The sequence below is a fragment of the Botryllus schlosseri genome, chromosome 13 (assembly GCF_051294905.1).
Source record: "Botryllus schlosseri isolate E-star chromosome 13, Bs_hap1, whole genome shotgun sequence".
NCBI classification, from domain to species: Eukaryota; Metazoa; Chordata; class Ascidiacea; order Stolidobranchia; family Styelidae; genus Botryllus; species Botryllus schlosseri.
In genome coordinates, this window is record NC_137248.1 from 24071376 (window position 1) to 24087142 (window position 15767).

At 40.4% G+C, this 15767-nt stretch overlaps 1 protein-coding gene and 1 long non-coding RNA gene across 11 annotated transcripts in view; both read left to right on the forward strand.

Moving 5' to 3' along the window:
- The first annotated feature begins 2203 nt into the window (after positions 1 to 2203).
- Positions 2204 to 9703, forward strand: LOC145454647 (uncharacterized). The gene is made up of 7 exons (XR_013920192.1): positions 2204 to 2447; positions 5719 to 5863; positions 5946 to 6072; positions 6142 to 6219; positions 6275 to 6564; positions 8817 to 8911; positions 9563 to 9703. It is a non-coding gene; the product is annotated as an uncharacterized LOC145454647 (long non-coding RNA).
- Positions 9704 to 11517: 1814 nt separating this feature from the next.
- Positions 11518 to 15767, forward strand: part of LOC145454645 (uncharacterized) — a 30785-nt gene continuing 26535 nt past the window's right edge. For 9 of the 10 annotated variants that reach the window (XR_013920191.1, XR_013920190.1, XM_080332636.1 and 6 more), the window contains exons 1-2: positions 11518 to 12113; positions 12778 to 12900. The gene's annotated coding sequence lies outside the window, so the exon portion shown is untranslated. Of the gene's footprint in view, positions 12114 to 12777; positions 12901 to 13681; positions 13842 to 15767 lie in introns of all 10 variants that reach the window. The other variant, XM_080332634.1, reaches the window with a different exon arrangement.

Genomic DNA, 15767 nt, shown 5'->3' on the forward strand with positions numbered 1-15767 from the left:
TATAATAGAATATATTGCAAAACTTCAAAATAACAATAATTCAATCACGTTCATCTGGATACCTGAGCATGCTGAGCTATTTTGGTATGTCCGATTCCATTCACATCTACAATGGTGTCTTAAGACGGACAGTGCATCACGAAGATGTAATAATTTATTGTTCCATTCCTCCCTTCTTGAGCCAGAGTCTTTGGCTAATTGATCGGCGATTTCATTGCCACGAATTCGGACATACCTCGGACATACCAAAGCACTGAGACCGGAAGAGCGTATAAGAATCTGTGACCATCAATTACCGACGAAATAGCTCAAATTGGAACACGACGACGAGACGTAATTCTACGGAGATTAAGAAGCGGCCATTGCAGACTGGAGCAACATCTGCATAAGATCCGTTGTTCTGAGACTCCACACTGTAAACGAAAATGGTGTGTTTTTTGCAATTTACACCCTAACATAGGGTGTGTTTTGAGTCTTCACAACGCTTGGGTACGAAATATGTCATTTACACCTAACCAAGTGGTGGGAATAAGCCAAATACACCCCTATACACACATACCATAAAATACACACACCCATGCATTGGCATTTGGGATGAATTGTTAGCGATTACACCCAGTGGTGGCCCTACGAACGGGGGGGGGGGGGCTGGGCGAGACTTACCACCCCCCTATAAGTATCTATCCGTTACTTATGGGGGGCTATGCCCCCCAAACCCCCCTTCCGCATCGGTTAATATTATCTATCTTTCACCGCTGCAAAAGGTTTGCCCAGGTCCTGGATTCGGCCACGTCTGTTTTGCATGTTTGCAAGCATAGAATACATCAAAGCTAAGTATTTCTACCGCATGCAGAGACGTGATAATTATCGGGATACGGGACTTTTTTAACAAATGCAGTGATTTGATGATGATTGACACATATGTACGGAATCATATTCTTGCTTGGTACACGGCTTTCCATGTTTATTCGTCATTCTCCTTGAAAAAAGCGCAAAATCCAAATAGGGGGGGAGGGCTTCGACCAGGGGGGCCCCGGGCGACCGCCCACCTCGCCCACCCCAAAAGCCACCACTGATTACACCTTTTATCAGACAAATATGAAGTTTGGGATTCAATCCACGCTAACCGCTTCCCCAAAACTTGACTTTTGAAGTTTAAGTCTGTGTCGGTCAGAAGTCTGGTTAAGCAGGCAGGGGTGCGGCAAGTCTGCGCATCCTTGTTAAAAATTCTGTCGAATCACTGTACTGATCACTGTATGGGCACTTGAGAATTCATCTGCTGTGTCTAACTGTAGGTCGTGTAGGACATATTCTCTTTGGGGTTGAATGATCCACCAAAATGCGTGTTTTCGTCCACTTTATTGTTGCCCGTGTCTTTAACCCAGCAAACACGAGATATATTTTTGACATGTTGAGATATCTTTTTCTTGTCCTAGTTTTGTCCAAATTATATCTTGTGCTGAAACATATCATAAATATATCTCGCTAATATGTCCCAGATTATATATTTCTGTATATATCAATAAGATATAAATTGTATATATTATTTGTATCGCGCCGTACGTATATGCTATATCTCGAAAATACATGAGGGCTGAGAAATTCGATTTGGCTAGAGGTGTATGGATTTCAGCTTATCAAAGCATTTCAAGGGTTATTGATAAAATGAAAGTCATCACTGGACTCGGGATTATTTATCGTCATGCGACATAACCGGAATATATTAAATCCCCGGTCGACGTTTTGGACTTTTAGTTGTTACTACTCATGTGGCGAACATTCGCAATCCTTGAAAGATATGTAAACAGCGTTTCTCGGACGCCATATTTGAATGGATTACTGTTTTTCAACTGCATTGCGCAGTGCACTGCACACATTCCACGGGTTCAAGTATCCGACAGGATTGGTTGAGATCGAAAAAGTTTCAATGCAGCAGCAAAAAATATTGTTATTCTATTCATATCGTTAAAATTATTTCGGCTCGAAGCTTTTCGACGCAGCAGCGAACGTCAGAATGTATGAAGAATTTTGTCTTTGTGCCGTAATAATGCCAAGTACACATAGAGTCAGGATTGGTTGAAAACGAACGAAAAAGTTCGGGTCAGGGACCACGTGATTCAAGGTTCCGTCAGGAGGATTGATTAAGAAGACAAGCCACTTCCCACCGCGAGGAAAATCGCTTTTACAGAGGGCATTGAACCTGCACGTTCCGTAGACGTAAGACTTGAGTGCGTAATGAATTTACCGTTTGTTGTTAATATTGCCATATTGCCTGTCATTTAATGTACTGTTTGATTGTTTTCTTTGTGTTCGCAGGTTCCTATCACTATAGCTTTTCTGAATCCGCAGTAATATGCAGTCTGACAAAAGATGAATATGCTGTACTGTTTGTGGAGGAGGAAGAATCGGTTGCTGTATAACATAGGGGCTGGAAAGCCAATGTGGAGGTGAGATCATTCATTCACTCCTTACTGATATGTTACCGGTAGCTAACGGTAATTGATTGTGAATTGTGTAAAACTGTTTGCATATATTCAGGAAGAGCCGGTATTGCATTGCTTGTGGTTAGAAATAGGACACTGTAAAACTCGCAAAAGCAATGCATATTCAGGTAATTGTAGGTATCTTTCACAATATTGTCGCTGTAGGCCTCAAGATATCGATTAGTTATGGAATTAAACTGCAGGTAACTATACAGCAGGGTTTTGCAGTTGGTTACGGGTGTTTTGCGGTTACCCAGAAGGGTTTTGGTGGAACCTAACAGGGTGTTGCTGGTGATTAGCAGGGTTTTGCGGTTGTCTAAGAGATTTTTGCGGGTGAAAATAGGGTTTTGCGGTTGTCTAAGAGAGTGCTGCGGGTGAAAAATAGGGTTTTGCGGTTGTCTAAGAGTGTTTTGCGGGTGAAAAATAGGGTTTTGCGGTTGACAACCAGAGTTTTGCGGGTGAAAAATAGGGTTTTTCGGTTGTCCAAGAGAGTTTTGAGGTGGGACACTGTAAAACCCGCAAAACCCACAAAACCCGCAAAACCCGCAGAACCTGCAGGGTGTTAAGCAGGGTTTTGCGGGTGAATATCAGAGTTTTGCGGTTAACTAGAAGGGTTTTGCGCTTGAATAGAAGGGTTTTGCGGGTGAATAGCAGAGTTTTGCGGTTAACTAGAAGGGTTTTGCGCTTGAATAGAAGGGTTTTGCGGGTGAATAGCAGGGTTTTGCGGGTGTCTAGCAGGGTTTTGCGGTTAACTAGCAGGGTTTTGCGGGTGAATAGCAGGGTTTTGCGGGTGACAAAGCGGATTTGCGTGTGTTTAGCAGGGTTTTACAGGTGAATAATAGGGTTTTGCGGGTGACAAAGCGGGTTTTGCGGGTGTCTAACAGGGTTTTGCGGGTGATAAAGCGGGATTTGCGGGTGTTAAGCAGGCTGCACTGCACTGCACTAACATCTTCTTTGAGATTCTTTGCAGTTCCAGTAATATTTGGAACACATAAATCATGTGCTTCAATCATGAGACTTTCCTGCCGAGCTAAATGATCCATGGTATGTAAATTGAAACTAGAAGATATCCGTTGCAGTGTGTCTTCAAAATTATAGCAGTTTGTGCATAAGAAGATGTATTCTTTACCAGAAATATATTCCTCACTTACATGCACGTTGAGACACTTGAAGTGAGTCCATTCACTACACTGACTACATTCAATGCAGTCCTCTCTACATTGCATGCAGCACACAACACAAGGATTCTTAGTACTTTTCATTATTCCTGCCATCTTGCTATTGACTTTCCACTGGTACATTCACACTTTCAAGAAGTACCACAGTACCACATGGTCATGATGAACATTATTTGTGATGTAACAACAATTTTGGACACACTTGAAAAACTACTATTCCCCTTTTTTCTCCAAGGTGTTTTGGCTATCTCATTATACCTTGATCCATTGTTCAGTCACAGATTGAACAACTTTTAGAGCAGCAGTTTCTGAATTGATGTACCAAGACCATAAACACACTGGAAAACAATCTCAATTCCCAGTGAATTGCTGGTTTTGCATACATATATTTACGTTTCCTTTCATCAAAATTATCCATGATCTTAGATATTGATATTGTAAAATATGCACACATTGAATTAACTGAGTATGCCTTGCTTTTGTGGGTATTGCCATGTCTGATACCTGCAAAGTCCTTCTAGTTAACCGCAGAACCCTGCTTCTTACCCTCAAAACCCTGCTATTCACCCACAAAACCCTGCTATTCACCTGCAAAACCCTACTAAACACCCGCGAATCCGCTTTGTCACCCGCAAAACCCTGCTATTCACCCGCAAAACCCTGCTAGTTAACCGCAAAACCATGCTAGACACCCGCAAAACCCTGCTATTCACCCGCAAAACCCTGCTATTCACCCGCAAAACCCTTCTATTCAAGCGCAAAACCCTTCTAGTTAACCGCAAAACTCTGATATTAACCCGCAAAACCCTGCTAAACACCCTGCAGGTTTTGCGGGTTTTGCGGGTTTTACAGTGTCCCTTTTGAGGTTGTATAGAAGAGTTTTGCGGTTGACTACCAGAGTTTTGCGGTCGTAAAGAAGAGTTCTGCTGGTAACTAGCAGGGTTTTGAAGGTGACTATAGCAGTAGTCAACCTCAAAACTCTCCTATACAACCGCAAAACTCTCTTGGAAAACCGAAAAACTCCCTACGCAACCGCTAAACTCTTTAGTAGTCAACCGCAAAACCCCATTTTGCACCTGCAGAACTCTATTAGACAACCGCAAAACCCTGTTAGGTAACCACAAAACCCTTCTGGACAACCGCAAAACCCTCGCAGCCAACTGCAAAACCCTGCTAGTCACCCGCAAACCCCTGCTGTATAGTTACCGGCAGTTTAATTCCATATATCCATGATAATCCATGATATCTTGAGGCCTACAGCGACAATATTGTAAAAGATACGCACAATTACCTGAATATGCCTTGCTTTTGCGAGTTTTGCGGGTTTGCGGTTGTATAGGAGAGTTTTGCGGCTGTCCAAGAGAGTTTTGCAGTTGTATAGGAGAGTTTTGCGGTTGTTCAGGAGAGTTTTGCGGTTGTATAGCAGAGTTTTGCTGTTGATTACTGCTAGTCACCTTCAAAACCCTGCTAGTTACCTGCGAAACTCTTTCATACAACAGCAAAACTCTGGTAGTCAAACGCAAAACTCTCCTATACAACCACAAAACTCTCTTGGACAACCTCAAAACTCTCCTATACAACCGCAAAACTCCAGTAGTCAACCGCAAAACTCTCCTAAACAACCGCAATACTCTCCTATACAACTGCAAAAGTCTCCTATGCAACCCTGTTAGGTTCCCACAAAACCCTTCTGGACAACCGCAAACCCTCGTTGCCAACTGCAAAACCCTGCTAGTCACCCGCAAAACCCTGCTGTATAGTTACCGTCAGTTTAATTCAATAACTAATCCATGATATCTTGAGGCCTACAGCAACAATATTGCAAAAGATACCTACAATTATCTGAATAAGCCTTGCTTTTGCGAGTTTTGCGGGTTTTACAGTGTCCCGCTAAAAATACCTATACTAAGACAAGAAGAGGAAGTCCCAATAACATATGATAGCAATTGGTCCCTGTACAAAATACATATGATATGCTCAGTCAGTAACGGAACTTGGATTTCGCAAATGTACATTGCATAATTATCAGCACAATCTTCATCATCCATCTGTTTTAGATGAATGAAATGTGGTTTTGAAGTATATGGTGCGAGCTGCGGAGAGTAGTGACTTGCCTTTGGATGTTTAAAGATGGAGCAGAATGACCAAAACAGAAACGTCAGCCAAACAAAAAAAATTTGGATACTTCTGTGTTAACGAATGGTAACCTTTTACTGTGTCTGGTATGTTATACACATAGAATATATAAACAAGCAAAATTTTCCTACTTTCTACATGGGGCCAGTATTGCAAGGAGACGTATGCAGACACCAGACATGCCAAATTCAAGAATGCCATCATCAAGTTTTGAGAGTGGAAATCATGATCATAACATGGAAAGTAGCAGCCAGCTGCAGGAACTACCCCTGGCAGTAAGTTCCTAGCAATATGATTTCTTCTCAAATTTGAGTGCGGTAATTTAAAGTAATTCTGTATTTAAGATGCTCCTTCATTTGAAAGTATTGTTGACTTAGAAAACTCTGAACGTCAAGAATCTGCTGGCTTATTACAGAGCATTGGTAAGCTTCTCGCATATGGTCAAACTGGCTATCTTGTAATCAAATCTATTTTTAGCTGCTCTGTATTGTACATCCACACCTGCAAAGCTGTGCGAGATCGAATCTTCTAGTTTGTCCGTAGACAATTGCGACGTTTCGTTACCTGAAGATATGAAGTTGGAGCTGAACCAGATGCATGCAGCTGAACCAGATGATGGATCTCATGGAAGGTCATATGAACAACGACATCACGGCAGTTGCCCGGTATTGCTGAAAGATGTTATTGAAGATCCGTGTCAAACCTTGTCTCAACTGTAACGCCTAAAAGACGACTTGAACAGGGGCAATTACAAGACGTCTGAACTGGTATGTTTTTGTTCCTCATTTGAATGAAGCGCTTGTTCGTCCAAATCATGCCATAAGTGCTAGCGTTATTAGTAGGGCAAGTTTTTGCAACTTATTTTTACAGCTTCCGGCAGCTTCCTAAATACTCGTAACTTGGTTGTAAAATTTACCATAAACATGCAGCTTTCTTGGTTAGGTGACTTCTGGGACAAGTGGTGATTTGTAATATACCGGTATTTCTTCTTTTCTGTAGGTACTTTTGCTGTGTTAGCTGTTAGGAATAAATCATTTTTCTTTCACTGTACAAATATAGTCCATGTTGAGTGATCTGGTAATAATTCTTGATGACCATAAACTCCTCTTGGTTGAGTCATCTTGTCAAAAAAGGGAAGTCATTGTTGTTAGTTGTTGTTTGGAGTATTCATGAATCATGATGTCTTGACTGCTTCGGTAAGTTTACACCAAGCCAATATCATTTTGTACCCGTATGATAGTTTCCATTTAGTTGTTCTTGTTTACTTTTGGTGTCATATTTGCTATCATCATTTTGATTTCTACTTTTTTGAGAACTAAATGCATCAGTTCAATTGTCCAGTCATAGTAGTTTCTTCATTCATTGGAAGTTTCAATTCTATGGATGTGTTCTATAAACTTCATTGTTTGGTCACCTTAGTGATCGATAAGGTCTTGGTCCTCATTCAGGGTTGTAACCGAGTCAAATATTAATTCTGCTTATATATTTTGATCTGAGCCAAGTCGAGTCACCAAAATATCACGATTCGAGTCATTGGAATCCTGTCATCGTTTCCTTGAAAAAGTATGAACTTTTTCTTTTTTAGTTACCATTGCCACTGTATTTGTGATTACTTTCACGCATGAAAATCTCATCTTGAACTTGAATGACACAGTTGCCTTTTATAGTAAACAGTTACATACAGCATCGACATTCCGTATAGTATCACATAAACCATAGACATGCAATATAGAATAGTTGTATGGAGAGGGGAGGGGGGTCTGGGGGGGCGGAGCCCCAGAAGCTGCTTTTATGGATATATGGGACCCCCCTGGAAGTTTCGCCCAGGGCCCCCCCAATCCTAGGGCCACCACTGCTCGTAAGATATGTAGAATGCTCCTAATTACTCGTAAGATATGTAGAATGCTGTTTCAAGCTGTTTGAAGGAATCTTATAGTGCAACGTTTTGCAACTTTTGTCCATTTTTTTCATGCAACATTTTGCGACTTGCTCGATTTTTCATGAAAGTATTTTCGATTCTGGTGAAATACACGGCCAAATTCGACTGAAACACCGTAAATCAGCACCGAAGTAAGGCTTTTACCGGTATTTTGGGAGCTGAGCCGGAAAATTGACCTTTTTTTTTAGTCAATCTGGGAAGTTGACCTTTTTTTAGTCAACCGAGCAAAATGTGGTCAAAATGATCCGTGGACATATGAGCATACGCCATTACAGCATGCAACAATTTGGCATGCGACACATGAGCATGTGGGTTAAATTACGGGTTAGGGATAGGTTAGGGTTGGGTTAGGGCTAGAATTTAGGTTGTATATATATAAGGGTTCATTTCAGGTCTATGTTTCGGGTTAGGGTAAGTTTTTGGGTTGTACAGTCACATGCTGAAGTGACGCATGCTGATGTGTTCCATGCTGAACTGTCGTTTTCCATTGTGTCGCATGCTCATTGCTCATATGTCGGGCAACCGGTCAAAATACAACTTCTGCAACTTTTTTCAAAAATAAATGCAACTTTCCACGAATTTAACTGCAACAAAAACTTGCCCTAGTCATTAGTATGGCTTTTTACCAAGAACACATCAGAAGTTATTGATCATTCTACCACAAACGTAAAAGTCAGTACTGTACTTGTACCACTGATTTACAATCAAGAGGTTGTTCCTTCTGCCTTGGTGTGTACGTTATCAAAGTCCAGCAACGTTGGTTGTGTCAACAGGAGTTTCTGCGTAATCTAAATATTGTACGTTGATCCCAAATCATCTGTTCGGCTCGATTAATCAACCGTTTTTTGCGGTGACATATTTGGTGATAAAGACCTGCTGAACTAGAAGCATGTACCAGTCAAAAATATTTGTTTTGATTATAATGTGAATATAGTATTGATGGTATATTGAAATTTGATACCTCAGAGTCTCGTTAACAATATTTTCGAGATGTCTCAACTCAATGATACTTCGTCGTTGTCTGATAATGTCTTGTAATACCATGACTGAACACATCTTCGAAGTATATTTTCTTTTCAGGCGCATGTAGATTGGCTCATCCTGACATTGCCAATCCAGAAAAACGAATTAAAGACCAAGTTGCACCATATGTCACTGTTATCGGATCTTGCAAGGTGATTTTGTTAATGAGTTTGGTGCCGGTGTGATATCTGTGCAATTTATGGTATTATTTGAGTGTCAGTGAATTGTTGCTACTGCACATCTTCAGTTCACTGTATTTACTGTGCAGTACATGGAATAAGCAAAAATTACCACTCCAGCCTCCAACAAGCAACTGAAAATATTCATAAGGAACAGTCTTAACCCCGTTCTCAAACTAGGCTTTCAAAACCATTTACTAGAATGACCACTTTATGACGCCAATGGAGTGAGAATCTAAGGACTAAGGACAAGCCTCATGCTACAGGTTCTGGTTTCATAATTTGACTTTACAGTGGCTGCAGTGTAAATCAGTGGTTCCCGAACATCATTTTCACCTTACACGGGCTAGAATGAGTCGAGCAATAAAATTTACTAAAAGATCTCGCATTTCCCTCCAATCGACCCTTTCGTTACCTCCCATATCTCTAAAATTCACTCCCACGATACCGCCCACTTTTGGAATCACTGGTTTTAGTTCAGGGTCGAACAGCAGGATGATCGTCCTACTTTTGAAAGAGGGTTTTAAATCTTTTAATGTATGCAACTTGAGAGGATCCACTTTACTCGTTATATTCCACTGATAATAATCAATTGTAGTTGTAATCTACTCATTCATGTTATAGGGTGATCACGATCATGAAGAAGAAAGAAGCACTCCCGTCATCGTGGAGTCTAAAGACGCAGATACTTGAGGACATTTCGCGATATTCACAGCAGACTTGGACAACTAGATAATTCTAGTTGTGTAATTTCAGTAATTGGAGTGAGATGCTGGTTATCTAATTTCTAAAATATTTATTTGCTCAATTCTACTCTAATTTGTGGAATGATCTTATTTGATTCTAATCGAATTTCTGATTTTCTTGAAACTGAGACAGGAGATTTGATATCAACTGAACTTGTTGAATTTCAGTAATTCCATTGAAGAAGCTGAAAATTGTCTAGTTGTCCAACTCCGCACTAATTCAATCGATTTTACTCACTTGTTAAGTGTTTTATTACTCTGTGCAAGCGCTGACTCCCAAACGAATAATGCATTGCTACCCAAATAAACCCGAATACCTCCCGGCGACATTCATCAGCAAGTAGTAGAGAATTGAAAAGAACCTGTTGATTTGCTGGCCAAATCCAGAGCAATGTTTGAAAAGGGCGACAGTATCATGGCTGATAAAGGATACCTACTGCAAGGTTTGTTTGCACTATTCGATGTGAAAATCAACATCCCTACTTTGATAAAAGGCATGACTCAGCTCTCTCAGGAACAGCGGGTAGAGGATTACTCCATCTCCTCAAAACATGTACACCTTGAAAGGGTTATTGGTTATGCAAGGACATTCAAAATCATTCAAAATGTCTTGCCTTACAATCTCTTGCATTTGAAAAATGAAATAGTCTTTATCTGCTTTATGATTTTTAAATTTAGGAAAGACATACTTTGATATAGTCCTACATAACAGCATTTGATGCTTTTATTATTTTGTGTTTGCTGAAGCAGACTTGGTTAGTGATAATGATTGATTACTATTAGTGTTGCATGAATTTTCTTGCTCCCACTTCAATATTGATGCCGCCATAATAAACCGGAATATCACTGTACTGGATTTGATGACTGAACAGAAAACATATCACTACCTAGAGCAGGGCTGGCTAACCTTTTCAGCCGAAGGGCCACATTCGATTGACGAACTATTGAGCGGGCCACTAGCCGCGCGAAGCGTTCATAGGTTATGATATTGTCACTTGACTATATTGCGGGCCTGTTGTATATCACTGAGCCCAGTCTGCGAGGACTGGGCTATTCGGCGCATGGACATATCGATATGGAAAGCTGCGACCAACGTGCGTCAACCATTTCGTGCCTAGGTTTCATAGTCGACGGTCTTACTACGAGCGCAAACGCAATGTCGCATATGTAGAACGACACTTTGTCTCGTAATCCTGAATATAGTTAGACTTAATCTGATACATTGGGTATTCTTCCATTTTCACAAAAGGGCAACCATATTAAAAACAAAAAACCCAGTGACAACATGTTGCATCAAGCTTGTAGAAAATTTTTGCCTTTGATAAATCTATCGCGAATTATTCTGCATTATTGTAGTGTACGAAGATATACCAATATTTGAATGGCTGATGGATCTGTCAGTGCGTCGGAACTGATATTCTAGTCATCGCATCTCAAGTGTTGCGGCCAGACTAATCAAATTTTTGGTTCGCCTTGCAAGTTCACAATCTGTGCAATCCATTTTGATGATATTAGAAATTTCGGAAATTACCTCGCGGGCCACTCAAAACCTTCTCGCGGGCCACATGTGGCCCGCGGGCCACGGGTTGGCCGGCCCTGACCTAGAGTCTAGACGCAAGTTTTGTTTTCATTTACTAAACGAGATACATAAAAACTCCCAATATATAGGTAGACCACGTAATCAACAGAAAGAATCATGGAATTTGGAAATAACAATAATCACCACGACGGCATGAACGGTTTTGCTCAAAAAAATCGTATTCAAAGCTACATTGCATTCAGCAGTTTTCAGTTTTTCGTCTTGCGGTGACACAATCTTGACCACCAAAAAAGGACGCCAATAGATTTCGTAGAACTTTTGCAACTTCAGAATCCTAAATTTAGGAACAAATTCTGGTTCAAACTCTATATTTTCCATGTGCACATTACGAAATGTATGCATAAAACAACATATAGTTTCATACAAGCGCAAGTCATTTGGCCTTGTACTTGGGCATACCACCTGTGATTTTTCTTAATTATAGCCATCTGCAGCAATCATCAAATATGGAAAATACTTTCAAGGTGTTATTAGGTCATCCTTTACCGTGTAGGGCCACTTGACTTCCAACCAGCTACGCTAGGGATGTCAAAAGACAACAAATCAAGACGACGTTTCTATCGGTATCCAATGTAAGCAATGGATCACTAGGACGAGGTTTTGGCGCCCCCAAGTGTATGAATGTCTCCCATTGTCACATCATAATGGAGCATACAAACCGTCGTCACCAGAACAGCTGCTACTATGTATTGCTATTTTCTACAGCTATATAAAATGTTTCATTATATTCCGTATTTTCGCGCTTACGAGACCAGACTGGCTATCGAGTGACCGTGTTAGTTGTCGTGAATCGGTGAAGGAAGCCTCATTCGAGATTGATATGTCGATGGTGAGTTACATTTCGTATCGGTACTATAGTAGTAAAGAACATTTGTTCCGTTGCGTTTCCGGTACAGATCCGATTCCTGGTACTCAGTGTCACAGCTCTACTGAAAATAATTATATGTAGCAAGTTGGAATTTTAAACGTACCGGTAGTGACGATACATTAAATTCACATACATTGTTGTATCACCAGTACCGATACCAATATCCAAGACACAGTAGCTCAATGGCTCCAATGGAATGGAGATACTGTTGACAGGTCCAGCATCAGCTATGATTATAAACTACGGTAATTTGGGTTTGAGCAACATCGTTTGTAAGTGCATTGAAAAAAATCGATTCGATTGTCATAATATAAGTATTGTGATTACCAAAGCACATCGCGACCTGTCCAAGTGTAAACCTTGGGTATCCTACCACTGACTATGCAGAGTTATGTTATAAGGCTATCACCCAGGTTGGAATCCCGGTACGTTTAGCGCAATATCTTTGGTGTACCAAGACGATTCTCGGCGTCACACCTGTGTGCAGTCAGTAGAATCTTTGGTGTGCACGAGACACCGATTCCATATTGGCCTATCACCCTGTCATTATTACTGAGCAATATAAGCATCATATTTTATGTTATGTCATGGTAGGAAGGTAAACATATTCTCTATTCTACTACAGACTTGGTCAAAGATCGCAAATTTGTGGCTCTTGAAGAATGAATTACCGCTTTCTCCTCATGAGAAAACAGGTGTAACATACAAACAGCAAAGGGTTGAATCATATGAAGCAATGGTATCTGAGGTGAGCAATGAACATTTGATGAACGCTTTCGATTCCCATAAATTGGGTCCATTTACAGTAAATGTTGATGATATTATGACACGGGTGAAAATATGAGGTTGCTATATTGCTATCACTATGAATATGGGAGACTTGACTAGGAACAGGCTTGCCTCATTGAACATATTTTGCAGTGGCCCCCTCAGACTATCTGACCCATCAACCAGACTACTTCTTTTGAAACTACACCTCTGAGTTCTGTTCATATATATATTTATTTTCATTTGAAGCAGTTTGGCATTGATATGACATAGCCACTTCTATATACATGTCATTAAGTAGAAATTTACATCTATCGCTTGAGTCCTTTTGATCAATATAAACAAATCCTAATATATGCACTTCTTGGCTGATGATATGACATACACACATCTGTGCATATATGCACAAATCTGATTCTTGTTAGATTCAAGGACTGATTGCTATTAGTGGCAGACTCTTACTCTGTGAAATATAATATGTTGTTGGTGAGTAATATACTATGCGTAGGACAAAGTATAAGTCACCCTACCGATAGGATATATTAACATGGTCAAATTGCGTGAAGCGATTGTGAATTGCCCTTTGTAGCGATCAGATCCGACGTATTCAGTTGGATTTTAGGGTTACTTGTGTACCTCAAAATAAGTTCTCTCCAGACCCCGACCTTGGTGATGGCAAAATGTGATGGTCATGGTGATAACGCACTGTCAGTAAAATATGAAAACTTTGCAAGTTAATATATTTCTTGGTGTATTCGCAGCGAATGAATCTAAAGCACTTACCTAATCAGTGATATCCGAAATTACTTGGAGTGGAACGCGACTTGTCGAGCTTCTCCGGAACAGTCTGCAGAGCACGCCCAGGGATTCAAGCTGTTGAGGAAACAGTACACCTGGTGGATTAGAGGCTGTCAGAAGAAGGTACAGTGATAGTTCCTGTAATATGTCAAACCTCTTTTCAGAGTTAGAATTGTTTTTCTCAAGCAAAACTATCGGCACTCAGTCAGTGAGAAATGTAGCCTACTTCAGATTGGTCACATCACCGCTTTAAAAACATTTATTACAAGGCTAGCAATATTCTAGGCAGCTACATTTCTATGCTTAACCCACAGTATTGTAAATCAAATGATCATGACCAGGAAGCGAACAATTACTGTTACTGTGGCGATGACGATTAACTGGTGAAATTATGGTCGCAAAAATGTACATATCTAAACTTTTACAAGTCGTCCTTACTGTTATACTGTCATATGGATTGCTACTTGAATACTTGGCTCGACTCAAAGCTTGGGCTAATACTCGATTTGTAATTAGGTACTAGGTTTGGTACGTCATATTTGGTGATACGATTTTTGATATAGCCTACATTGCTCTTTCCAATTCTCTACTTGTTGCCGCCGATTACCGGTAGCCTACCCCCATGACGTGTGATAGCTGATAATATTCGGGTTTTTCTCAACATGAATATAGTATTCAATAAGGATTAGATTTTAACTAGCTCTAAATAGCCACTATGTCTATTGCACAAGGTCACATACGATTGGCTGACAGGAGGATTAAAAAAAGCCAGCAATAATGCTATAAATTGATTTTGACTCATGTCGGCAGTAAAGGGCGTGTGCGGCATAATGCCAATTTTCCGTGATTGTCATTCTAGTGCAGGGACCAGGGGTGGCCAACCTTTTCTGCTGAAGGGCCACATGCAATTGACGAAACACTGTGCGGGCTCATGCCGTGCCGAGCGCGAAATTTTTCTCAAATAAATTCATAAATTCATAAATTACCCTGTCAATAATATTGTTACCTGAGTATTATGAAGGGTCTGCTGTATAAAGCTAGGCTCCGTTTGCAAGGACATGACTATTTAGTGCCTGGACATATCGATATCAAAAACTTTGGCCAACACTCGTCATTCAGTTTGCGCCTAGGTTTCATCATCCAAAATTGAAAGCAAGACATCGAGTGAGAATTTTTACTTCGGATAAATCTACCACAAAATATTCTACTTTGTTTTAGTACACGAGTACGGTATATAGTAAAAATATGGCTGGCCCATTAGAGTGGAGTGAAAAATGGATAATTTTGAATTTCAAAACGGACGCTTGATATGTGGTGCCAAATATCAAAAAACAAATTTCTATAATAATTTTGGGCTCGTGCACCCTCTAGTGGTCGTGCAATTTCACCGAACGAGTCTAAAATAGCTAATTTCGCTACCGGTACCGTATATCTCGATGACCGCTTACGCTACAAAGCTGATTGCGGAAGCAACAAGTTTCTATCTCACTTCCACAGAACTTATTCTTAAAAATGAACAGAAAAAAGTTACAAGCAAATTATTGATTTTTAAACCGTTTTTCGGTAAAATTAGGCACTGAAGCCAATGCCAAAAGCGTGTAGTGATTGATCTAATGACTGTCAGCTCCATATTGAAAGCACATAAATGGCAAATCCATATTGAAAACACAAAAACATCAATTCTATTTTGAAAAAAGAAATATTTCGAAGATGGTTTCACTACCAGAGTATTAGTCAGAACAAACTTTGAACTCTTGTTTCGTAATAAAGGATTTCATCTACTTTCAAGGCTTCAGGTTTTGTGTGAAGAGGTCCAGTGGCCCATGGATCTGCCAATGCGTCGGAACTGATATTTTAGTCAGCAACATCCCAGTGTTGCTGCCAGAAAAATCAAATTTCGGGATGGCCTTGCATGTTTACAATCTGGGCAATTCATTTTTGCTAATATAGCCAATTTGGAGAATTACCTCGCGGGCCACTCGAAACCTTCTTGCAGGTCACATGTGGCCCGCTGGCCACAGGTTGTCCGCCCGTGTTCTAGTGCGTTTC